The 24,884-nt window shown below is 46.0% G+C and overlaps 1 long non-coding RNA gene across 1 annotated transcript; it reads right to left on the bottom strand.

Moving 5' to 3' along the window:
• Window positions 1-19,114: 19,114 nt before the first annotated feature.
• On the bottom strand, window positions 19,115-23,096 carry LOC144579190 (uncharacterized). The gene is made up of 2 exons (XR_013526173.1): window positions 22,848-23,096; window positions 19,115-20,504 (listed from the first exon to the last, which is right to left on the bottom strand). It is a non-coding gene; the product is annotated as an uncharacterized LOC144579190 (long non-coding RNA).
• Between the last annotated feature and the right edge of the window lie 1,788 nt (window positions 23,097-24,884).

Raw genomic sequence — 24,884 nt, forward strand, 5'->3', positions numbered from 1 at the left:
AAGAGCGGGACTCTGTCTCAAAAAAACAAACAAACAAAAAAACGCAGCAAACATTATACAAAGTGACAAAAGACTTAAAGTTTTTATGCTAAGATCAGAAACAAGACAAGGATGCCCTTTGCCCTTTTGCCGTTTCTTTTCAACACAATACTGGAAGTTCTGCCCAGAGCAACTAGGCGAGAAAGGAAAATAAAAGACATCAAAATTGGAAAAAAGAAGTAAAATTATGTCTATTCATAGATAACATGATCTTAATGTTGAGAAATGCTGAGTGTCTGATAAAATACACTGTTTGCTACGAACAGCAGCAAGGAAAACCTAGTCATGCCCCCCCAAGTGGAAAACTACTTGGGGCATTCCAAAGTAGCAAAAAAGTATATATATATATATATATATATATATATATATATATATATATATAAAATAAAATACACTGGTTAAAAACAATACTTTATGCACGGGATCTGTGACCCTCCGGGGCTCCCTCGTGGAGAATACTTTCTGGTTTGTACTTGATCAGTGGTAAGCAGGAACCAGCTGCCTACCTGGTTTATCTTGGTTCTATGAGAAAACACAGAACATTTGTTTGTTGATAATAATCACCTGTTAAGAGAGAAGAAATGCGTGGGTCAGAGTCGCTCGAGGCCTTCAGCCTGGAATGCTGTCAGCCTCCGAGGCTCTCAGCTCGGAAGGCTGTTGGCCCCCGATGGTCCCACTTCGCTGTTTTATCTGGGTATCTGCTTCTTAATGCGTTCAGCACCACCTGGATGGGGGTCTCTATGGCTGAGCCGGTCTTGGTACTTAAAGATTCCACAAAGAAACTGTTAGAACTAATAAATGAATTCAGCAGAGTTGCAAGACACAAAATCAGAAGCCAGTCCAGGCCATTCCCTTCTTTGGAATGTGAAAGTTTTGTGTTTTTGTTGGTTTTTTTTTGAGATGGAGTTTCCCTCTTGTTGGTCAGACTGGAGGGCAATGGTGCAATCCAGCTCACTGCAGCCTCCACTTCCCGGGTTCAAGAATTCTCCTGCCTCAGCATCCAGAGTGGCTGGGATTACAGGCATGTACCACCACCATGCTCGGCTAATTTTTTGTATTTATAGTAGAGATGGGGTTTTGCCATGTTGGCCAGGTTGGTCTTGAACTCCTGGCCTCAGGTGATCCACCCACCTTGGCCTCCCAAAGTGTTGGGACTACAGGTGTGAGCCATGGTGCCCGGGCTGAATGTGCAAGTTTGAGCCCCACCAAGCCTCCTAAATCAGTTCTCTTCTACACAGGCCACCTCGTGATACTTAGGCTAAACTCTTACTGCAAGATAATCATATCTGTTTAAGCATCTACATTTAGTATAGAATTTGTATTGCAGACAGCAATAGTATTATTGTGAATGTGCCTGAAATGTGGTTGAGCCAGGATGGGGTAATAGATTGAAAGAAACAAGGAATCCGTCCTATAAAGCCATTACATACATTTTCAAATTTCTGTACTAATGTGGTTATTTAGTTCCCCCTTGCCCTACTGCTATTTGGACCTTATGATAATCTCCTACAGACCTTTAGCACAGAAATTAGCTGATGGTTAACTAAATCCAGTTATTCCAGAAACCAGTCATTTTCCAGTAGTATTACATCCTCAAGAGGCTTTGACTCAATTTCCTAATACATTTCGTCATCAACATCAGATTATCATATAACTTATTTACGTAGGATAATTGAATCTTACCAACAGTGCCAGTGTTGCATCAGACTTCAGTATGGTCATTGCAAAATGTAGCTTCATCACGGAATAAATCAGTCATAATCTAAGTGCTATTTGCTATGCCTTTCCAACAGCATCCACCCATGTTCACATGCCAGATATTAATATACCAGGCAGCATTACAATTGGCCATGGCTTGGTTATTTCTGGGTTTCAAAGTCACTTGGGGACAAAGCCAGTCACCTTGTCTCAGTTCACAGGCTTGTACTGAAAGACTGGCTTCCATTATATAGCAGGGCTCACATCCTCTCTCCTTCAGGGATGTGGGTGGTATTCAGACTAGTTCCTTTTCCTGCTGATTGTACCACAAGATGTGGGTTATCCAGAGCAGAGTGCATGGGTCCAAGTTGCAAGAGCTCTCAGAGAACCTCCATAGGTTTGCAGGGCCATACGATTCCCATAGCTGGGCCCCTTGAGCCTCAGCAACCGGGACAGTGGGCCACTGCCCCATGCCTCCATCTGTAACAAAATAGTCAAGGAACCCTTTGGATCTAGGGACACCCCCTTTTCCAACACTGGGTGCTAGCTTTACCCCACATTAGCCAACCCACTTTACCGAAGCCTCATCGTCTTCCAGGCTGACTCCCACCCCTTGCTCCCTCTAATCTGCTGATTTTTTAAAATAAATCTTTCCCCGCTGAGTGTTGCTCTTCATCAAAAGCAAATTCAGGCCAAACCTAGTGGCTCACAGCTGTAATCCCAGCACTTTGGGAGGCCCAAGGCAGGTGGATCATTTGAGGTCAGGAATTGGAGACCAGCCTGACCAACATGGTGAAACCCTGTCTCTACTAAATGCAAAAAGTAGCCAGGCATGGTGACGGGCACTTGTAATCCCAGCTACTCCGGAGGCTGAGGCAGGAGAATCTCTTGGCAACGGGAGGCAGAGGTTGCAGTGAGCTAAGATCATACCACTGCACTCCAGCCTGGACAACAAGAACAAGACTCCCTCTCAAAAAAAAAGCAAATTCGGCTCATCTCAGGAAGCTTAGCCAGTACCCATCTGCCCTAAGGGCCTTTTCTGTCTGGTGGGCCAGTGTTCAGGCCACCATGAAGGCTGTTGCTACTGTGTCTTGATGGCCAAATGCAGTTAGGATACGTGTTTTGTTACCCAAAAGTATTGGGTTTCCCTATACTTGCATTATATAAGTGGTGGTCACACCTCATTGTCATTTAGTCTGAATCTGTCATAGAGGTTCCCATCGTCTCCCTTGTGCATGGAGAGGCTGCTCCCTGGGGAATCTGGACCCACCACATGATGCCTACTGCTTTAGTTCCATCAGAATTCCAGTGGCTTTTCCTGGTTTGTGTAAGAGCTTTCCATTCACGGAAAAGGGTGGTTTGTGTCCGTGCACAGCACACTGGCATGTTGGGCAGGCCACCACTCTCTGTCATCCAAGATAACCAGGGGGGACCTTTGTAAGCCCCTGATCACCTGAGTGATAGTTACACAGGAGTCAGTCAACCAGCAATCCTACTCCACACAGCATGACGCCCCAAAAAACCCTTCCCAGATGATATCCTTTGTTGTAGGCGTACCCTGAGAAGTCAGGGTTGAAAGATGCTAGAGTTCCACTTGGTCATCATTGTGTGACTGCAGTGACTCTGACAGTGATGTCGCCAGGCTTGCGGGCTGCCATTCGACCCTGTCAGATTCCTAAAGCAGGTATGGTTTTCACAAACATACAAGTTTACCCTTTCAGGCATCTGCTAGAACTGTGCTAAGAGACAATATCTGTTCCTTGCTCTGAACGTAGCTCGAGGTACCAAGGTATTGTGTTTCTCCCATTGCATAACTCATCTATTCATTCCTTTGCCCTCCGCTACTTCTCGCCATTTGTCATTGCTTTCACCCACACTTTTACACCTTTAGAAAGGATGAAGGGATGTTAGGTTCATCACTGTGTAGGTCCAGATGGCCAGCAGCAATACTAGTCCAGCAAGTGCCTCCCCCAGGGCCATTTCCAGTCACATAAGGCTGGGCTGCATAGAGACAAAACTGGGAGGCTGCCCTGACCATCAGGAGATACAGCTGCGCTCACTGTCCACCTCCGTTTTGCCAGATGCAGTGGAGGTGCAGCCATCCCATCAGACCTTCAGGATTTCTGACACAAGTGTTAAAAGATACAGCAACTTTTTCTCACTTAAGAATTATTCCTGCTTCCCACACCTGCAGCTGTGGGCCTGATCTCAGACTTTTTTCATCAGGTGGGAAACAAGAAAGTCAAGGTGCCATAGGAAAGAACTGCATAGTCATACTGGCATCCTTCCCGGCTGTCTTCCCCAGATCACCCCAAGAGTGGAGGGATCTATCTAGTGGGGACACTCCTTGACGCCCTCATGTTAAGTGTGAGCACACATGCATGGAGGTGCATAAGCCTTCACGCTTTTCTCTCTCCCCATGTAAGATAACAAGTATTTCCATTGCCTATTTCAATTCTCTGACAAACTACTCTCAGGATAATGTGCAACATAATATGTCCATTTGATGGGATGTCTCCTTGCCCGATATGGGTTGTAAAGTGTGTTCCTTGGTCTGAGGGAATGTAACTTGGTGACACGTTGATACAGTGTCTTCTGTTCAGTACTTTTATAGTATCTTGAGCATTTGCATCTGCCACTGGGTATGTAAAGTTCAGTCCACAGTGAGTGCCTATTCCTGCCAGAACCCATTCCTAAACTCCCACCAGGGTTTCCAGCAGGGGTTCTGTACAGTCCGGCTGCCAGCTGCAGGTGGCAGATTCTCCCCCTGGGGAATCTGCCACATAGCCACCTGCGGCTCCATCTTCTTATTGTCAGGGCAGTTTTTCTTGGCATTTGGTGCCTCTGAGGGGGCAGGAGGGATGTGTTTCTGAGCAGCCCATCCCTGTGCTGCTGCAGCTCCTCTATGTCCACTCCTTTGTTGAGCCCAGGTGGCCTCACCAGAATATCCACCTACCGGCTCCGATCAGTGATCCTGGGAGAGGTTCTTCAGGTGGGCATCGGCATGACCTACTTTAATGTGCCCCTTAATGTGCCCCTGCAGTTCTGTGCTCCATGTGGGTATCCCTTTCACAGCCCAGTTTGCCATTGCCCCTCTGCCTGGTCACATGGCCAAGCCATTGGCCACAGCCCACGAGTCAGTAAAAACCTAAACGCGGGCTCTTATGATTGTTGCATTTTTTTGTCATAGCAAGAAACACAGCATGCAATTCATCTCACTGGGCTGATTGGTTCTTGACTTTTCAATATGAGTTTTCCCATTATCACTCATGATGTGGTGGCCTTCAGATCTGGATGTTGTCCATCCACCTTGAAACTGCCAGCCACAAACCAAATAGCTCTTTGTTGTCAACTGAGAGCTGTTTATGGGGCACCATCCATGATGCCATAGGCCTGGCAGATCCTCAGCTGGTTCCAAAACTGGCCCCAGGGGAAAAGCCCTCCTTGCATTCCCTCAGTATCGCTCCTGTAGAAACCATTTCCATTTTATTATGGAACTCTCCTGGGCACTGCCTTCCTTGTTGAACTGTATCTCTGCCATCCCCCAAGACAACATACGTATTTCAGGCTTTGAGATTAGAGTGTGTCCTTCAATCTTAGGGGCAGTTTCAATTAATGCCCAATTGCAAGCTACTAAGAGGTCTAGGGATTTCCTGGTCCAACATGCCAGTGCTCACCACTGGGTGGCACTCATGTACAATACTATTGCACAGAGAACGTGGTACCAGTCTTCCAGCCTCCAACAGGTCATTAAAGTGAAAATCTCTTTGCCCACCAAGTATTTTTTTTTTTAATTTTTTATTGCATTTTAGGTTTGGGGGTACATGTGCAGAACATGCAAGACAGTTGCATAGGTACACACATGGCAGTGTGTTTTGCTTCCTTTCCCACCAAGTATTTTATACTTTTTTCAAATTAACAGCCTGTCTGGGCTCAGGCCCATGGGTTCCCATTTACTGTGTCCAATTAATATTGACCAAAGAGCAAATGTCCGTGCCTTCTGCTTCACAATACTAGGTACAACGTGTTCCCCAGTCAGATGTAATACCCTTCCTATTAATACATTCAGGTCAGGTAAAGGAGATGCAACCACTTCACATAAAGTCCATTCAAATATTCTGATTTTCTTCCATATTTTCACCTTAATCCCATCAACCCATCAACCACTGAGATCATGAGAGTAGTGCCTTAATGATGATGGGATTAGGTCAGGTGTGGAGGCTCACATCTGTAATCCCAGCATTTTGGGAGGCCAAGGCGGGTGGATCATTTGAGGCCAGGAGTTTGAGACCAGCTGGCCAACATGGTGAAATCCTGTCTTTACTAAAAACACAAAAATTAGCCAGGCGTGGTGGTGCACACCTGTAATTCCAGCTACTTGGGAGGCTGAGGCACAAGAATTGCTTGAACCCAGGAGGCGTAGGTTGCAATGAGCTATGGTCATGCTACTGCACTTCAGCCTGGGAGACAGAGTGAGACTCTGTCTCATTAAATAAATAAATAATATATATATTTAAAAAGACGGGATTAGTGTCCTTATAAGAAGAGCCACACATCTGAGAGCTAGCATGCTCATGCCCGAGCTCTCTCTCCTTGTGAGGACACAGCAAGAAAACCGCCATTACAAGCCAAGCAGAGAACCCTTGCCAGAACCCCACCTTGCTGGCACCTTGATCTTGAACTTCTCTTCTCCAGAACTGCAAGGGAATAAATTTCTTTCATTTAAGCACAGCATATGGCATTTTGTTATGGCAGCCTCAACTGATGACACATATTTACACCATCTGACCTAGGTTTGGGTTGACTCCAGAGACCAAATTCGATTGGCTGTGACTGAGAGGGAAAGAAAGCAAAGTTCAGTATGAAACCTAAATTCTAAGATGACTTTAACTTGGTGACACGTTGATACAGTGTCTTCTGTTCAGTACTTTTATAGTATCTTGAGCGTTTGCATCTGCCACTGGGTATGTAAAGTTCAGTCCACAGTATACTTCAGGCCAGACGCAGTGGCTCATGCCTGTAATCCCAGCACTTTGGGAGGCTGAGGCGGGTGGATCATGAGGTCAAGAGATCAAGACCATCCTGGCCAACATGGTGAAACCCCGTCTCTACAAAAAATACAACAATTAGCTGGGTGTGGTGGCGTGCATTGTAATCCCAGCTACTTGGGAGGCTGAGGCAGGAGAATGACTTGAAACTGGGAGATGGAGGTTGCAGTGAGCCACGGCAGCGCCACTGCACTCCAGCCTGGTGACAAAGTGAGATTCTGTCTCAAATTAAAAAAAAAAAACAGCATACTTCATTACTTAATAGGAAAAACCTAAACTCTTAAAGTTGTCTTACATCTGAATTTTGGGAGATGGAATGACAGGTAGCGATGGTGAGGGATCCTTCTGTTTCTACTTAAAACATTCAGGCCATGCAGTCGTGCTAAAAAGACTAGGCAAGCTCTCAACTTAGAGACTGCCTTTCTCGTAAGTTCTGTTATAAATTCCTGTTACGGTCGCTCACACTTGTAATCCCAGCACTTTGGGAGGCTGAGGTGGGTGGATCATTTGGGGTCAGGAGTTCAAGACCAGCGCGAACAACATGGTGAAACCCCATCACTACTAAAAATAATACAAAAATTAGCTGCGCTTGGTGGCTGGTGCCTATAATCCCAGCTACTGGGGAGGTCGAGGCAGGAGAATTGCTTGAACCTGGGAAGTAGAGGTTGCAGTCAGCCGAGATCATGCCACTGCACTCCAGCCTGAGCGACAGACAAGACTCCGTCTCAAAAAAATAAAAAGTTCCTGTTAAACAATACATTCAGTATCTGAACTGAATGTTGTGTTAGCCCACATGGTACCTTTTCATTGTTTTCAGTATTCATCAAGTGGCCTACTTGACAGCCCCTTTTCATCTAAAAGCTTCACTTTCTCTCTGATTTCAAAATCTAGACAGGAAAGATAACTCATAAAATCTAAAAATGATTTTAAAATCTTGTCATTGGAAGAGAGACCATCCTAAACTGCTCCTTTTAGTTTTTCTTTATAAATGTCTGTGGTCTTCAAAAATAGATCATATTTCAGCTACACATATTAAAACCCACACAAAAATGTTACATTTTATTTTAGCTGAAAAGCAAGCATACTGTATAGAGTTTTAAAATAATACAGCATGAAGTCTTACTTTTCCCCCACTCATGATCCACTTCAAAGCCATTAGTAATGTTTGAGCCACTTCTGTGAGGTCAGCCATATGTGCATTACATGAAACATCTTTAATTATGGAAATATTAAAAATCAGAAATCAGTTAAAAGTATGCATCTCAGGAAGCAGATGTGTACTGTTACAGAATGCATTTGTAATTTTTTTTTTTGAGACTGGAGTTTTGCTCTGTTGCCCACACTGGAGTGCCGTGGCTCACTGCAACCTCTGTCTCCCAGGCTCAAGCGATTCTTTTGCCTCAGTCTCCCAAGTAGCTGGGACTACAGGCACATGCCACCATCCCCAGCTAATTTTTGTATTTTTAGTAGAGAGGGTTTCATCAAGTTGGCCAGGATGGTCTTGATCGCTTGACCTCATGAGCTGCCCTCCTCTGCCTCCCAAAGTGTTAGGATTACAGGCATGAGCCACCGCACCTGGCCTTTAATTCTTTTATAAATATTATGTGTTGAAAATGGGACATATTAATCTGTAGAAAGATGGCCGGGTGTGGTGGCTCATGTCTGTAATCCAAGTACTTTGGAGGCCAAGGTGGGCGGATCACCTGAGGTCAGGAGTTCAAGATCAGCCTGACCAACATGGTGAAACCCTGTCTTGAAAAAAAAAATCCGTAGAAAGATAACTGTACAACCCATGAATACTCACAATTTATTTCCTATATTAAGGTACATCAAATCCTAATTAGGGATACTCCCTTCTTGCTGTTTTTAAGCATGTAAACAAAAATGTTAAAGCTGCCAGATTTTTTAAACTGTAAATAATGTTTGTGCTCAAAAAACTGTGCTCAGAGTTAGATCTCTATAGACATTTTTTTTTTTAATACTGAGTCTCACTCTGCTGCCCAGGCTGGAGTGCAGTGGTGTGGTCTCAGCTGACTGCAACCTCCACCTCCTGGGTTCAAGTGATTCTCCTGCCTCAGCCTCCTGAGTAACTGGGATAACAGGTGTGTGACATCAGGCTCAGCTAATTTTTGTATTTTTAGTAGAGACAGGGTTTCATCATGTTGGCCAGGCCAGTCTCGAACTCCTGACCTCAAGTGGTCTGCCCACCTCCGCCTCTCAAAGTGCTGGGATTACAGGTGTGATCCACCATGCCTTGCCATCTATAGACACTTTTAAGATAGAAACAGAAAACATTTTTAAAAAGATATATAAATTAAAGTTAGCATGAAAATTAAGTATTTAAATAATGATTCTGGCCAGGTGCGGTGGCTCACACCTGTAATCCCAGCACTTTGGGAGGTCGAGGCAAGTGGATTATGAGGTCAGTAGTTCAAGACCAGCCTGGCCAAGATGGTGAATCTGGTCTCTAATAAAAATACAAAAAAAAAAAAAAGCTGGGCGTGGTGGCAGGTGCCTGTAATTCAAGCTACTCAGGAGGCTGAGGCAGAGAATTGCTTGAACCTGGGAGGCCGAGGTTGCAGTGAGCGGAGATCACATCATTGCACTATAGCCTGGCGACAGAGCAAGCTCTGTCTCAATTAAAAAAAAAAAAAGTGATTTCTGCTTTCAATATGGAATAATAGGGACCAGATGTGCCTTCCAGCCTGTAAAAAATAAACGAAACAGATGAAGCCTATAAAACAATTGTTTTTTGACATTGGCCCCTGGTGGGTGGTGAACGGTGACTCCTGGGAGAAGACCTGCAACTGCCCCCAGCTCTTGGCCTGGAGACAGCATCCAGGGTGCAGGTCCAGAAAGAGATTCTAGGGGAACTGGTGGTCTGCTGGCATTGAGAACAGGAAGCTGGGAGCCTGGGGAGGCCAAATAGAGTTCCCAGGGCAGGGTACCTAAGAAGAGAAAGTTGTGCAGAAGGCTCTGAATGATTCCAGAAAGTCCCTTTTGAGTCCTCAGCTGAGTGCTGAGCAGTGTACTCAGCATGCGGAAAACCACCTGAGGCTGGGGAAAGAACCATCAGAAAGGAGCCCAGACTCTAGGCACAGTGGCTCATGCCTGTAATCCCAGCACTTTGGGAGGCCAAGGTGGGTGGATCACCTGAGGTCAGGAGTTCGAGACCAACCCAGCCAATGTGGCAAAACCCAGTCTCTGCTAAAAATAAAATTTAAAAAAATTAGCTAGGTATGGTGGTGGGTGCTTGTAATCCCAGTTACTCAGGAGGCTGAGGTGGGAGGATGGCTTGAGCCTGGGAGGTGTAGGTTGCTGTGAGCCGATATTGCACCACTGGCTCCAGCCTGGGTGACAAGGGGTTCGGGGGGCAGGCGGGGGGAAAGAGGGAAAGATCCACGGGACAGGAATAGTTCCTGCTGTTCCTACCAGCCAGAGAAGAAAACCCCTTACTTCATGGACGTCAGATAGGATACCTGGAAGCGGAGAAATTAGTCCCTGAAGAGAGTTGCTCAAATCTCACATGACAGAGCTTATGAACATAACACTTTGGAATTTCCAAGTAATTTAACTGCATCCTTGAACACTATTCAATAATATTCAGAGGATTTCAAAAAAAAGCCAGCTCCAACAAGGTAAAATCCACAATGTTTGGCTTGCAAAGGAATAGGAAAGTATGACTCATAATGAGAAGAAACACCTATTAATATGAATAGACCCAGAAATGACACAGATATTGGAACTAGGAGATAAAGACACTGAAGTAATTATCATAGCCATATTCCATCTGTTCAACAGAAATAAACACGTTAGCAGGAATATTGGAAAATTTTTAAAAGACCCACATCAAACTATTTGAGGTGAAAACACAATGTCTGAGTTGAAAATTACAGTAGATAGGATTAACAGAAGATTAAGTAATGCAGAAGAAAATGGTGAACATGAAGAAATAGTAATAGAAACTGTCTAAAATGAAACACGAAAAAGACTTAAGAAAATTAATGGAGCATCAGCGAGTCATTGGACAAATTCTGTCAAACTATTAAACATGTAGTTAGAGTTCCTGCAAGAGAGAATAAAGAACAGGAACGTTATTGAAGAAATAGCCCCAAATTTTCAATACCTGATCTACAAAACTCTAAACCAGTGGTTCTCGACTGGGGTTATTTCCCCCATGAGAACATTTGGCAATGTCTGGAGTCATTTTTGGTTGTCACAACTGGGGAATATTACTTGCCTTTTAGTAGGCAGGGACCAGGAATGCAATTAAACTTTTCTGTAGCCCACAGGACAGCCTCCCCCAGGCCCCATAGCGCTGAGGTTGAGAAACCCTGCTTTATACCCAGAGATCCAAGAAGCTCAATCAACTTCAAGTGCAACATAAAATAGAAGAAAACAGCATCAAACACCATGATTGCACCACTGCACTCCAGCCTGGGTGACAGAGCAAGACTCTGTCTAAAAAAAAAAAAAAAAAATCAGCCAGTGGAAAAAGGTAGTACATACAGAACAACAAAAACAAGAAAAATGACAAATTTCTCTTCAGAAACAATGCAAGACAGAAGACAGTGCAGCAACATCTCTGAAGTACTAGGAGCTAAGGGTGGGCTATCCACCTTCAATCAACCTTCAATAACCAACAAAAATTTCATGTATTTATTTATTTTTGAGATGGAGTTTCATTCTTGTTGCCCAGGCTAGAGTGCAATGGTGTGATCTCGGCTCACCACAACTTCGCAGTTCAAGTGATTCTCCTGCCTCAGCCTCTTGAGTAGCTGGGATTATAGGCATGAGCCACCATGCCCAGCTAATTTTGTATTTTTAGTAGAAACGGGGTTTCTCCATGATGGCAAGGCTGGTCTCGAACTCCCAACCTCAGGTGATCTGTCCACCTCAATCTTCCAAAGTGCTGGGATTACAGGCATGAGCCACCATGCCCAGCCAATGTTATTTAAAATAAGGCAAAATGGTCTAGGTGTGGTGGCTCACATCTGTAATCATGGCACTTTGGAAGGCCACAAGGCAGGCGGATCACTTGAGCCTGGGAGTTCCAGACCAGCATAGGCAACATGGCAAAACCTTGTTTCTACAAAAAATACAAAAAATGGTCAGGCATGGTGTCACACACTTGTGGTCATGGCTACTCAAGAGACTGAGGTAGGAGGATCACCTAAACCTGAGGAGGTTGATGTTGCAGTGAGTGAAAATGGAGCCACTGCACTCTAGCCTGGGCTAGAGGGAGACCCACCCCTCAAAAAAAGGAAAAATAAAGACTTTCAGGCCGGGCGCGGCAGCTCAAGCCTGTAATCCCAGCACTTTGGGAGGCCGAGTCGGGTGGATCACGAGGTCAAGAGATCAAGACCATCCTGGTCAACATGGTGAAACCTCGTCTCTACTAAAAATACAAAAAATTAACTGGGCATGGTGGTGCATGCCTGTAATCCCAGCTACTCAGGAGGCTGAGGCAGGAGAATTGCTTGAACCCAGGAGGCGGAGGTTGCTGTGAGCCGAGATCTCACCATTGCACTCCAGCCTGCATAACAAGAGCTAAACTCTGTCTCAAAAAAAAAAAGAGTTTCACACATAGTGAAAGTCAAAAAAATTCATCACCAGCAAACTTGTACATAGGAATTTTTTTTTAAAGTTCTTCAAGCAAAAGAAAATGATATCAGATTGAACTCTGCAAGGAGAAATAGAAAAACCCACAAGATTCCAGCATTCCTCTCTCAACAATCAAAAGAATAAGTAGAAAAAAATCAGCAAGGATGTAGAAGATGAATAATATCATCAATTAACTTGATCTAATTAATATTAATGAAATACTCCATGCAACAGCAGTAGGAATGCATTTTTCTGTTTTTGAAACAGAGTTTCACTCAAGGCACCCTGGCTGGACTGGGGTGCCATGGCACGTTCTTGGCTCACTGCAACCTCTGCCTCCCAGGCTCAAGCAATTCTCCTCCCTCACCCTCCCAAGTAATTGGGACTACAAGCATGCCCCACCATGCCTGGCTAATTTTTGAATTTTTCAGTACTGACAGGGTTTCACCATGTTGGCCAGGCTTATCTCGAACTCATGACCTCAAGTGATCTGTCAGCCTTGGCTTCCCAAAGTGCTGGGATTACAGATGTGAGCCACTGTACCTGGCTAGAATGCATTATTTTTAAGTGACTATGGAACATTTACCAAGATAGACCATATTCTGGACCATAAAACAAGTCTTAATAAATGTAAAATAATTTAAATCATACAAAATGTATTCTCTAATCACAATAGAATTACATAGAAGTAAATTAGAAAGCCCCTGACATCCCATCCCCTGCTTGCTGTTAGTTTGTGCTTGTTAAATGGTCATAGGCTGGGCACGGTGGCTCACACTTGTAATCCCAACACTTTAAGAAGCCAAGGCAGGCAGATCACTTGAGGAGTTCAAAAATAGCCTCACCAACATGGTGAAACCCCACCGCTACTAAAAATACACACACACTTACACAAAATTAACCAGGTGGTGGTGTGCGCGCCCATAGTCCCAGCTACTCAGGAGCTGAGGCAGGAGAATTGCTTGAGCCTGGGAGGTAGAGGTCACAGTGAGCCAAGAACATGCCATTGTACTCCAGCCTGGGAGTATGAGGGGACACCAGATGAGGGAGGCCTCATTCACCATGATTGCTTCTTTGCCTTTCCCAAGTTCCTGTTTTCTTACACATTGATACATTTCTTGCCTGCTATACAAATCCCTGGTTTTAGTCAGTCAGAAAGATGGATTTGAGACTGAGCTCCCATCAACTCTACTGCAGGACTCAATTAAAGCCTTCTTCCTTGGCAATACTCGTCATCTCAGCGGTTGCCTTCCTGTGTGGTGAGCAGCAGGACCTAGATGTGTTTTGGTAACAACAACAATTGTCCTAAGCCATAAGTACCATTTGGTCATCAGCATGACTGTCAGCAGAGCTCTGCCCACAATGTACCAAGATCTCTTAGGGTGGAAGACATGGCCATGTGATGGACTGCAGAGCATGGAAAAGCTGTCCCAGCAATGACCATGAGAGACTTTCTGCACAAGACCTCTTAGACCTAGGCAGGTGTCACCAGGAGCAAGAAGGACATAGAGCTGGAGAGGTGATATGCCCTGAGGTAGCATAGTGAAGGTGTGTTTCTGGCCCTGCCAGCTGAAAACAAACTGCTTCTGGTGGTCTTTGTGAGCAGCTATTGAGGGAAAAAACCCCACACATTTGACTGATCAATAGCTGCCTACCAAGTGCCAATGGATGTGTTAATTTGCTCAAGCAACAAAAACACATCTGGAACAACAACTGCAATTAGAATTAACAACCAGTTAAACCTAAGATAATCCACTGTCATTCTCCAAGCCCCATCTGTCTTCTACACTGGCCAAAGAAGTGATTTGAATGGGGGATGATATGGGAATGACCACCCCTGCATCTTTCAAGTCCTTGGTGGAGGCACTAATCTCTGCAATCCCTCCAGGGATACAGTACTACTTTTGGCTTACTGTTTTCCTAGTTAGAGATAATTCTAGTGGCTTCCGCCTGGCCTTTCCCACCATAGTGGCCCCACTCCACAGGTCAGTGAATCAATATGGGAATTCTTCCAGGTGCTGTGTACGTCTGTTCCAATGTTATGCATTCTAGAACCAGAGAAATAAACCAAAGGATGAGTTCAGCAACCCACTGGACACACTATAAGAAGGACCTGAGCTAAAATTCCATTAATCACCTAACCTCTACAAAACTCTACTCGGACTAATGGGTGACAGTGACATTTTAGGTCTCCTGGAATTCATGTCACTTCAGAGCTAGTGCCCAGCAATCCACAAAAGTCTGATTATTTCCTTTGCCATAATGCAGTCACCCTGACAAAAGGCTGGAAGAAAAATAAACCATTTAAATTTTTGACAATGTAGTGGAGTCCTTCCTCAAGGTAACCTGGATTCTCCTTCGTTCAAAGGGTTCAGAGTCTGTAAACTGGCTCAAGTCTGGGAATTAGTTGATGGACCATGCGTCTCTGCTCTGGTAATTCAAGTTAGACTTCTGTTTACCTGACCTAGAACTCTTTTGCTTACACAGATCGAATAAGAAGGTAGTAGACTTCCTGTCTGTTTCACTTCTAACACCATGATCCACTAGCCAACATCATAAGTCTGAGTGAGTCAGACTACTCTGATTGCTGCTTTGATTCTGCTGTTCATTATAGCAACCCCACCCACCTTGCCTTTGGCAATTAAGTGCCTCCCCTTGGCTTCTGCCACCCTGGGATCCAATCACCTAAGTGGATTCAGGTTTCCCAACTCAGTGGCAGCACTTCCCACTGCAATTTTTACCTACAGATAAAAGCAACCACATTGTTTTTCAAAGATGCTGGGACTCCTCACAAATTTATTTCTCACAATCATGGTGAAAGGTATGTTCTCTAAACCCACCAGGGGTGGAGAAGCCAGCCGTACATAAAAAATCCACTCTACCGGCCAGGCATGGTGTCTCATGCCTCCCCCACGTTGGGAGGCTGAGGCAGACAGATCACGAGGTCAGGAGTTCGAGACTAGCCATGACCAACGTGGTGAAACTCCGTCTCTACTAAAAATACAAAAATTCGCCGGGTGTGATAGTGAGCACTTGTAATCCCAGCTACTCAGGAGGCTGAGGCAGGAGAATTGCTTGAACCCAGGAGGCGGAGGTTGCAGTGAGCTGAGATGGTGCCATTGCCCTCCAGCCTATGTGACAGAGCAAGACTCCATCTCAAAAAATAAAAAAAATAAAATACAATAAATAAATCCACTCTACCATTCCAGTCTCCCTAAGCCTCTGGATACCTTCTACTAGAATATACCAAGGCAGTTCTGACACTTCAACTTCATTTAGCACAGGCTACCTTTTGGTTCATATTTCAGCCAGCTAACCAGCCAAACTGTTGGAGCTCTTTCCATCCATCTGAGCCACAACACTGATCCAGAATCTCTGTTTTGTGGCAATACATTCTCCCCATCCAACTTTATATTCCTTCCTCCATTATCTCATACCCTTGATAATCATTCCCACACATAGTCTCCATATTTCTGTGTGTATATTCTGGAAAAATCACGCAGTTCATTTGGTGTGTAACGCACCTCCTTGTGGGTCATACTTTATGCCTCATCTTTCAAGGCCTGCTTACAGTTGACTCTAGTTGTAGGTATAGATGCAAAGACAGGTGACGAGTGGGTTCTGAGGCAAATTAGCAGTGTTTTGTAAAGCGATTTTCTTAGGGAGCCATTACAGTTTTCTCAAACAAAGCAGAATTAATCTCCTCAGATGTGGGTGGAACAGCTTCTACTGGCAAAGAAAACACATCCAAATTTAGAAATTTAATGTCCCCAGCTTCATCCAGATCTCCCCATATATCTCCATCTGTCTTAGAGCATTTAGTGTTGCTATAAAGTGATACTTGAAGCTAGGTAATTTATGAAGAAAAAAGGTTTACTTGGATCATAGTTCTGATGGTTGGAAAGTTTAAGATTTGGCATCATCTTCTGCCGATGGGTCTCAGGCTGCTTCCACTCACAGCAGAAGGCAAAGGGAAGCCTATGAGTGCAGAGAGCACATGGCAAAAGAAAAGGAAACAGAGGAGAAAGAGGTGCCAGTCTCTTTTTAACAACCAGCTCTTGCAGGAACTAATAGAGTGAAACTCATTCACCCACAAGGGAGGGCATTACTCTATTCATGAGGCATTCACCCCCATGACCCAAACACCTCTCATTAGGCCCCACTTCCAACATTTTGATCAAATTTTATCATGAGATTTGGAAGGGACAAACATCGAAACCAGAGCACCATTTCAATTTTCAGGACCCCAATCCTTCCCAATCAATGTGTTCACTTTAGCATCAGGCACCATGGAGGACTGGGAAATCAGTGTGCTTTGTAACTCAGCTGATTGTAGGATGGTTTTTGCCAGAGCAGACATTGAAGCTTTTAGGTCATGTATACAGAGCTTGACCTGGGAATTCAAATCCCTAGGCTCCTTTTCTTCCCCCCCACTTTTCCCATGCAGTTAGGAGCAACCAGCCAATGCCATTATATTTGCTAGTGTTTTTGTCCATTTTGTGCTGCCATAACATAATACTTGAGACTGAGTAATTTATAATAACAGAAATGTGTTGGCTCATGGTTCTGAAGTTGGGAAGTTCAAGATCTAGTGGCTGCATCATCTTCTCATGGCAGAAAGCAGAAGAAGAAGAGAGAGCATAAATGGCAGCTGAACTCCCTCTTTTATAACATATCCACTCCTAGGATAATAGCATTAATTCATTCCCTCTGCCCTCATGGCCTAATCACCTCTTGGTAGACCCCAACTCCTAACACTGCCAGATTGGGGATCAAGTTTCCAATTATGAACATTAGGGGACACATAAAATCACAGCAGTTAGTTTGACTAAAATGTTCCAAGACATCACATAATGGTCACCCAAAACCTTACCTCCTATAAGTATTTTATTAGGAGTATCAAAGGATGATATTTGTTATAGATGTATTGCCAGATCATGCCATGAATTATCCTTGTTGCCTTTACTGCCAGAAATAGTGTCTTCAGTGTCTTCAATATAATCAGATTGAGAGCCAATTCCAGAAACCCTAGAGCTAATTAAGAAAGCTCATCCTTAAGGCCAGGCACAGTGGCTCATGCCTGTAATCCCAGCACTTTGGGAGGCCAAGGCAGGTTAATCACTTGAGGTCAGGAGTTCAAGACCAGCCTGGTCAACATGATGAAACCCTCCCCCCATCTCTACTAAAAATACAAAAATTAGCCAGGCATGGTAGCATGCACTTATAGTCCCAGCTACTTGGAAGCCTAGGACAGGAGAATCACTTGAACCTGGGAGGCCGAGGTTGCAGTGAGCCAAGATCATGCCACTGCACAAAGTGAGACTATCTAAAAAAAAAAAAAAAAAAAAAAAAGGAAAGGAAGGAAGGAAGGTAGGTCATCCATAAAATTCTGTTCCTCTAGATACCTCTAGATATACTCTTGGTACCGAAATCTCTATCAGTCCAGATTCTCCAGAGAAACAGAAGCAGTAGGCTAGATAAGATAGGTAAATAAGTAGATGGTAGACAGACAGATAGATAGGTAAATAGATAAAAAGATAGATAAAAATATTTACTTCACAGAATTGGCTTTTGCTACTGACTTATGCTGAATTTTATAGGGCAGGCTGGAAAATCTTGGGTGAGAGTTAATGCTGTGGTCTTACGGCAGAATTTCTTCTTCAGGGAAACAAATTTTGTTTTAAGGCCTTTCAGTTGGTTAGATGACACTCACCCACAATATGGCGAATAATCTCCTTTACTTAATGTCAACTGGTTGTAGGTATTAACCATAACTACAAAGTACCTTCACAACAATACCTAGATTAGTGTTTGATTGAGTAACTGGGTACTATAACCTAGCCAAGTAGACACACAAAACTAACCATCATAGGGGTCAAGTAATGATTTGACAGATCGTTCTGCAAATGCCTGGAACCAGTAAGTCTCCAAGTCTTTGCCAGGGGGCTCTATATGTGCATCGGGAAATACCTTCGCCATTCAGCCAGTCAGTTTAAGCTCCGCCTTAGCCTTCACTTCCTGCTTGTGCCTACCCTCATATTCAATCAGAAGTGAGACCTTCTCATATCTTCCCTGAGCATGCACATGGCTGCATATAGCCCTGGGCATGCACATGGCCTCCCAAATCTTCAGGAATATGTTGGTGCTTTTCAAGGTCCCATGGACACCACATTCCTCAACTTTTCATTTTAACCTTGATGGTTAGTCTATTGTTTACCCCAACTATTAGCCATCAGCTCAGGTAGCCCTGATGTTGAAATATTCCACAAATGCTGCCACTGGGAGAGTCATTTAGCACTGAGCTAGAAGCACTCTAATTGGGATAGTTGAAAAAGTTGATGTCTCCACCTCAAGGTGATAGCAATATCTAGGGCAGTGTGGTAGAAACAAGTACTGCAGTTTAAAATTGGGACAAGAAGGAAGCCTCATCCTCTAGACTCCTAAAGTACCTACTTGTTGAGAAAGAGGACAATAACCTTGATTGTGAGGAGTGTGAGGATGCAGTTTGGGAGCAATGCTGACTAGTTGGTGCCTTCTTTGCAAGGCCACTATTTCAGAGAAACGCTAAGCCAAGACTATTAAAGCAACAGCTAAAGTCAGAGTATCCTGTTGCTAGGATAGAGGAGATTGTTAGGTTCCTAGCGTCATAATCTAAGACTCAGTAAGTGTCCGACCTACCCTCTGCAGGAAGACTGAGCTCGTTCGGAAAAAACCGGACCGCAGGCTAGAGGAAATTCCTTAAGTTCAGGCTTTATTGAGAGGAAAGAGCCTCCGGGCGGACCAGCCGGGAGGAAGAGGAGAATGGCCGCGCCGCTCAGAGGGGCAGGGTTGTTTTATAGGGGGCTGAAGGGCTGGGGGGTGGGGAAGCCAAAAGCCGAGGTGGTGGGCAACTGTTGGTCAGTTTGAACTGCTGGGCGGGAAGCTGGGCGGCGGGAGGGCTAGGGCCGGTATGTAAAGTGAGAGATAAGGGAGCCTCTTTGTGGGGGAGGGAAAGAGAGAGAGATTTTGCGGTAGGGGCAGAGTTTTCCAAACATTCCCGACTCCTTAAAGAAAAGAAAAAGAGGGGGTCAGGGGCGTCGGTTGTCTCTCTAGCTACTTCCTGCTGACAAGGGTCGATGGGGGTTCTAAAGAGGTCTCTTTTCTTAACGAGCCTGGATGTTCGGGGAGAGGTCTGTTTCTTGCACTCATTCAGGGTAGGGTTGGAGCAGCATCTGGTGGATGGTGACTCGAGTCAGTTCTTGAAAGCGCCGCTATAGGAACTGTAGAAAGCAAGGAGCAATAAGTAAGATTAGGCAAACAGCTACTAGGGGCCCAAGCAATGGGGACAAGAGGGTATACATAGAGGAAGACCACCACGCCGTGGCTTCAGCCGAGAACTTCTGACTCTGCAGGTTAGTTTTGAGTTTCTGGAGGCTCTCGATTCGGGTTTCTACTAGGCCGGATTCATTGATGTAGTAACAGCACTCTTCCTGTAGGAAGATACAGGTCCCTCCTCGTTCAGCAGTGAGCAGGTCCAGGGCTCTTCGGTTCTGCAAGGCAACTTGGGCAACTGAGGTGATCTGTCGTTGGAGTGATGCTAAAGACTCAGTAGAGTCATCAATAGCCGCTTGGAGTTGTGAGGTCAGTCGGGCTATGGCCAGGTGAGAGTGGACTAGTGCCCCTCCTCCTAATCCTGAGTAAAGTAGGGGAGGTAGCTGTCTAGAGGAGTAGTCTCTGGCGGTGGGGGAGTTGAAAGCAGGAAGGGGCAACCATACAGCAGCTCAAATGGGCTAAGCTGTGATGGGCCCCGGGGGCTTGCTCTTACTCTGGTGAGGGCGATAGGAAGTAAGGTTACCCAGGATTGGCGGAGCTCAAGCATGAGCTTGGTCAGATGCTCCTTTATTAGGCCATTGGCCCGTTCTACCTTACCAGAGGACTGGGGATGGTAGGCAGCATGTAGCTTCTACTGAATTCCTAGAGAGGTAGAAACGGCATTAGTGACTTTGGAGATAAAGGCTAGGCCGTTGTCTGACTGTATGGTAGCTGGGAGTCCAAAGCGTGGGATGATGTCTTGAATGAGATGAGTGGCTACTGTCCCGGCAGACTCAGAGGCTGTGGGGTAAGCTTCAATCCAGCCTGAAAAAGTGTCAACAATGGTTAGCAGATACCGGTACTGTTTGTGCTTTGGCATATAGGTGAAATCAATTTGCCAGTCTTGGCCAGGTAGGAACCCGCGTAGCTGATGAAGCTGGCGCCGGGGATGACAGGAACTCTGGGAATTAGTTTTCACGCAGACAGTACATGAGGACTGGACTTCCTGTACGGTATTGTGGAGGCGGTGGGGGTGAAAAAGTGGGTGGAGGAACTGGTATAAGGCTTTAGGCCCAATGTGGAGTGAATTATGGATGTCTTGGATTATCTGGTACCTTTGCTTTTCAGGGAGGATGAGGAGGTTATGCTTGAAGGCCCAGTCATCCTTGAACTGTACCCCGGGGGTAGACTGGAGGGTCTGGAGTTCTGAGGCAGAGTATTGAGGGCTAGGAGAAAAAGGCTGTGTGGGCTGGCGGTGGGGAAGGTTATGACGGCCTTCAGCTTTGAAAGGATGTCTCACCCCAGAAGGGGAACTGGGCAGGTGGGGATTACTAAAAAGGAGTGGGTGAAGGGAGTGGAGTTATATGAGCACATGAGTGGTGGGGTTTGATAGGGGATACTCGGGGTCCCATCGATTCCCATGACTAAGACCTGGGAAGGGGTGAGATGGCCAGAATAAGAAGGAAGTGCGGAGTAGGTAGCCCCCATGTCTTGTGACCCTAGGCTCGGCGAGGGTAACCGGAGTCGGAAAGCCAGGGCCCCGCTAGTCATCTAGCAGCCCTAGTAGACTGGGGAACGGAGCTCCCTCGGAGGTCGGCTCCTGGCAAGCAGGCTCCTCCATACTGAGGGTGACTGCCGGCTGTGTAACACCAGTGTGTCTGTTTTGAGGAACCGGCACCCTGGGGAAGCTGGGGCAGTCTGACTTCCAGTGTCCCGGGAGCCGACAGATAGGGCAAGGCTTAGTTGGTGGCCGTGGTTGTGGACAGGCTCGGGACCAGTGTCCTTCCTTTCCACATTTGAAACATGCCCCTGGAGGGGCATGGGTTTCAGCCTTGGGCTTCTGGTTCCCTGCCAGCCTTAGAGCCGCCACTAGGGCTTGGGTCTGGAGGGCAGCCTTCTGCTTCATGCGAGTTTGGCGGGCAGCCTCAGCCGCATCTTCCCTGGCATTGAATACTTTAAAGGCCATTTTTACCAGGTCTTGGATGGGAGTCTCTGGCCCCTCTTCTGCTTTCTTTAGTTTCTTTCTTATGTCGGGTGCTGATTGGGAGATAAAATGGGAGGCTAATACAGTGGCCCCATTTTGGGAGGCTGGATCTAGTCGAGTGTACCGGACTAGGGCTTCTTATGTTTGAGTGAGGTATTGGAATTCTTTAATATAGGTGGACGGGTTGGCTGAGAAGGATCCTAAACGTTTCTCAATTTGGGACAGGTCTTGGAGTGAGAAAGGAACATGGACCCTGATTAAACCTTCTGCGCCTGCTACTTCTCGGAGTGGGGCCAGGATAGCTGGCTGGTGGGAGCGGGTGTGGGCCGCCACCAGAGAGGCAAGAGGAAGTGCGGCCTCTGAGGGAGGGGGCTCGGAGGGAGTAGAGGGAGAGCGAGGCATGGCCTCTGAGGTAGGAGGTGCAGAGGGAGTGGGGGAAGGGCGTGCCGTTGATGGCGAGTGGTTGCTGAGATTGGCAGGAGAGGACAGATGTTCAGGCAGATCCTCCGGTGAGGAGTAGGGAGGGGGAGAGGTAGTGGAGGAAGATTTACGGGGGGTTCGAGATAAGAGGATTTGGTAGGTGGAGCAGGAAGAACATAGGTCGGGGTGGGTACTGAGGTCCCAAAAAGCCTGGACGTAAGGAATTTCATTGTCCTTGCCCATGCGGCAACAAAAATCGTCGAGATCTCGGAGGGTGTTGAAATCAAAAGTGCCAGTCGGGGGCCAATGTGACTGGTTACCGAGTTTGTATTGGGGCCAAGCCACCTGAGACAGGAAGATAAGCTTTTTCTTTCTGAGGGTTTGGGAATATCCCAATTTGGTAAAATTTCGCAGCAAGCACCCGAGGGGGGTGCTCAGAGGTATTTTGGACTCCGAATTTCCCATGGCAGGCGCAGCTACAGTCTCTCCGGCGCGGATGGGCAGATGCAACGAAAAGGCATCCCCGTTCGTTGCAAATTCCCTGGAGTATAATTAAGTACGGAAAGGGAAGCGGTCAGAGGGGCATCCCCCGTCTGGCGGCTGTCCCTCGGAAGGCTCCTGGAGCCGGAATGGAAGACTACCTTGGCTCGGCCGAGACTAGGCAAGGAGTCCGTGCCGAACGCCGGAGAGGGAGCAACTGCACCATGCCGTAGGAAGAGGAGACAGGAAGCGGGGGAAGGCAAAGCAAGAAAAACTTGGCTTACCTTAATCGGAACGTGGAGGTGGCAGGGCCAGTGTTGGGTAGGTCGGGGAGGGGGGCCGTGGCCGGGCCAACGGCCCCAGCTCCTGTCCCGGGTTTCCGGCACCATTTGTCCGACCTACCCTCTGCAGGAAGACTGAGCTCGTTCGGAAAAAACCGGACCGCAGGCTAGAGGAAATTCCTTAAGTTCAGGCTTTATTGAGAGGAAAGAGCCTCCGGGCGGACCAGCCGGGAGGAAGAGGAGAATGGCCGCGCCGCTCAGAGGGGCAGGGTTGTTTTATAGGGGGCTGAAGGGCTGGGGGGTGGGGAAGCCAAAAGCCGAGGTGGTGGGCAACTGTTGGTCAGTTTGAACTGCTGGGCGGGAAGCTGGGCGGCGGGAGGGCTAGGGCCGGTATGTAAAGTGAGAGATAAGGGAGCCTCTTTGTGGGGGAGGGAAAGAGAGAGAGATTTTGCGGTAGGGGCAGAGTTTTCCAAACAGTAAGCCTTTTTTTTTTTTTTTTTTTTTGAGACTGAGTCTTGCCCTGTTGCCCAGGCTGGAGTGCAGTGGTGTCATCTCAGCTCACTGCAACCTCTACCTCCTGGGTTTGAGTGATTCTCTTGCCTCAGCCTCCGGAGTAGCTGGGATAACAGGCATGCGTCACCACATCTAGCTAATTTTTGTATTTTTAGTAGAGACGGGGTTTCGCCATGTTGGCCAGGCTGGTCTTGAACTCCTGACCTCATGATTCACCCTCTTCGGCCTCCCAAAGTGCTGGGATTACAGGCGTGAGCCACTGTGACTGGCCTAAATTTTGTATTTTTAGTAGAGATGGGGTTTCTCCATATTGCCCAGGCTGGTCTTGAACTCCTGACCTCATGATCTGTCCACCTCAGCCTCCCAAAGTGCTGGGATTATAGGCATGAGCCACTGTGCCCGGTCTCAGTCAGCTTTTTTGACTTAGGTTGTTAGCTCTTCAACAAATTCAGATTATATGATTTATAGGTTTGAAAGGAACTTTTTTTATTTTGAGAGAAATTCCTGTGATCATTATCCTACAGGGCAAGGGTCAGCAAACTTTTTCTGTAAAGAGCCAGATAGTAAATATTTTAAGCTTTGCAGGCTATGCATTGTCTGTCACAACCACTGAACTCTCTCAGGAGGAAAGCAGCCATAGACAAAAGAAACAATAAGCATGACTGTTGTCTCAGTACACTGCTCTAACAGAACACCTTAGAAGAAGTAATTTATAAACAACAGAAATTTATTGCACACAGTTCAGGAGGCTGGAAAGTCCAAGATCAAGGTACAAGCAGATTCAGTGTCTGTTGAGGGCCTGTTACTCATAGATGGCACTTTCTATGCATCCTCACTTGGCAGAAAGGCAAAAGAGCTTCCTCAAGCCTCCTTTATAAGGGCATTAATGTCATTTATGAGGGTAGAGTCCTCATGACCTAATGCCCCATCTTTTAATACTATCATGTGGGGGATTAAATTTCAACATATGAATTTGGGGTGAGACAAACATGCAAACCACAGCAACTGTATTTCTTTTTGTTCTTTTTTTTTTTCATGGAGTCTCACTCTGCCACCCAAGCTGGAGTACAGTGGTGGGACCTTGGCTCACTGAAACCTCTGCCTTCTGGGTTTAAGCGATTCTCCTGTTTCAGCTTCCTGGGTAGCTGAGACTACAGGCATGTGCCACCGCACCTGGCTAATTTTTGTATTTTTAGTAGAGATGGATTTCACCATGTTGGCCTGGCTGGTCTCGAACTCCTGACCTCAAGTGATCCACCCATATTTTGATAAAACTTCATTTAAAAAAACCTGGATGTTATCCATGAGCTATGGTTTGCCAAATCCTACAATCAGGCAATCCTATGACACTGAAACCAACACCAAGAGCAGACTAGTAGGAAGGCCTGTCCCTGGAGGAGTCATCCTACTCATTGTCCAACTCAGACATGACCTAGAGATCAATGGACAGAGAAGAGCCTCCCAATGAGCAAACCAGGGTCAGTATATTATTAGTTAGCTATGGCTGCATAACCAATCACCTCAAAA

This window comes from Callithrix jacchus, chromosome 1, assembly GCF_049354715.1.
Source record: "Callithrix jacchus isolate 240 chromosome 1, calJac240_pri, whole genome shotgun sequence".
NCBI lineage: Eukaryota > Metazoa > Chordata > Mammalia > Primates > Cebidae > Callithrix > Callithrix jacchus.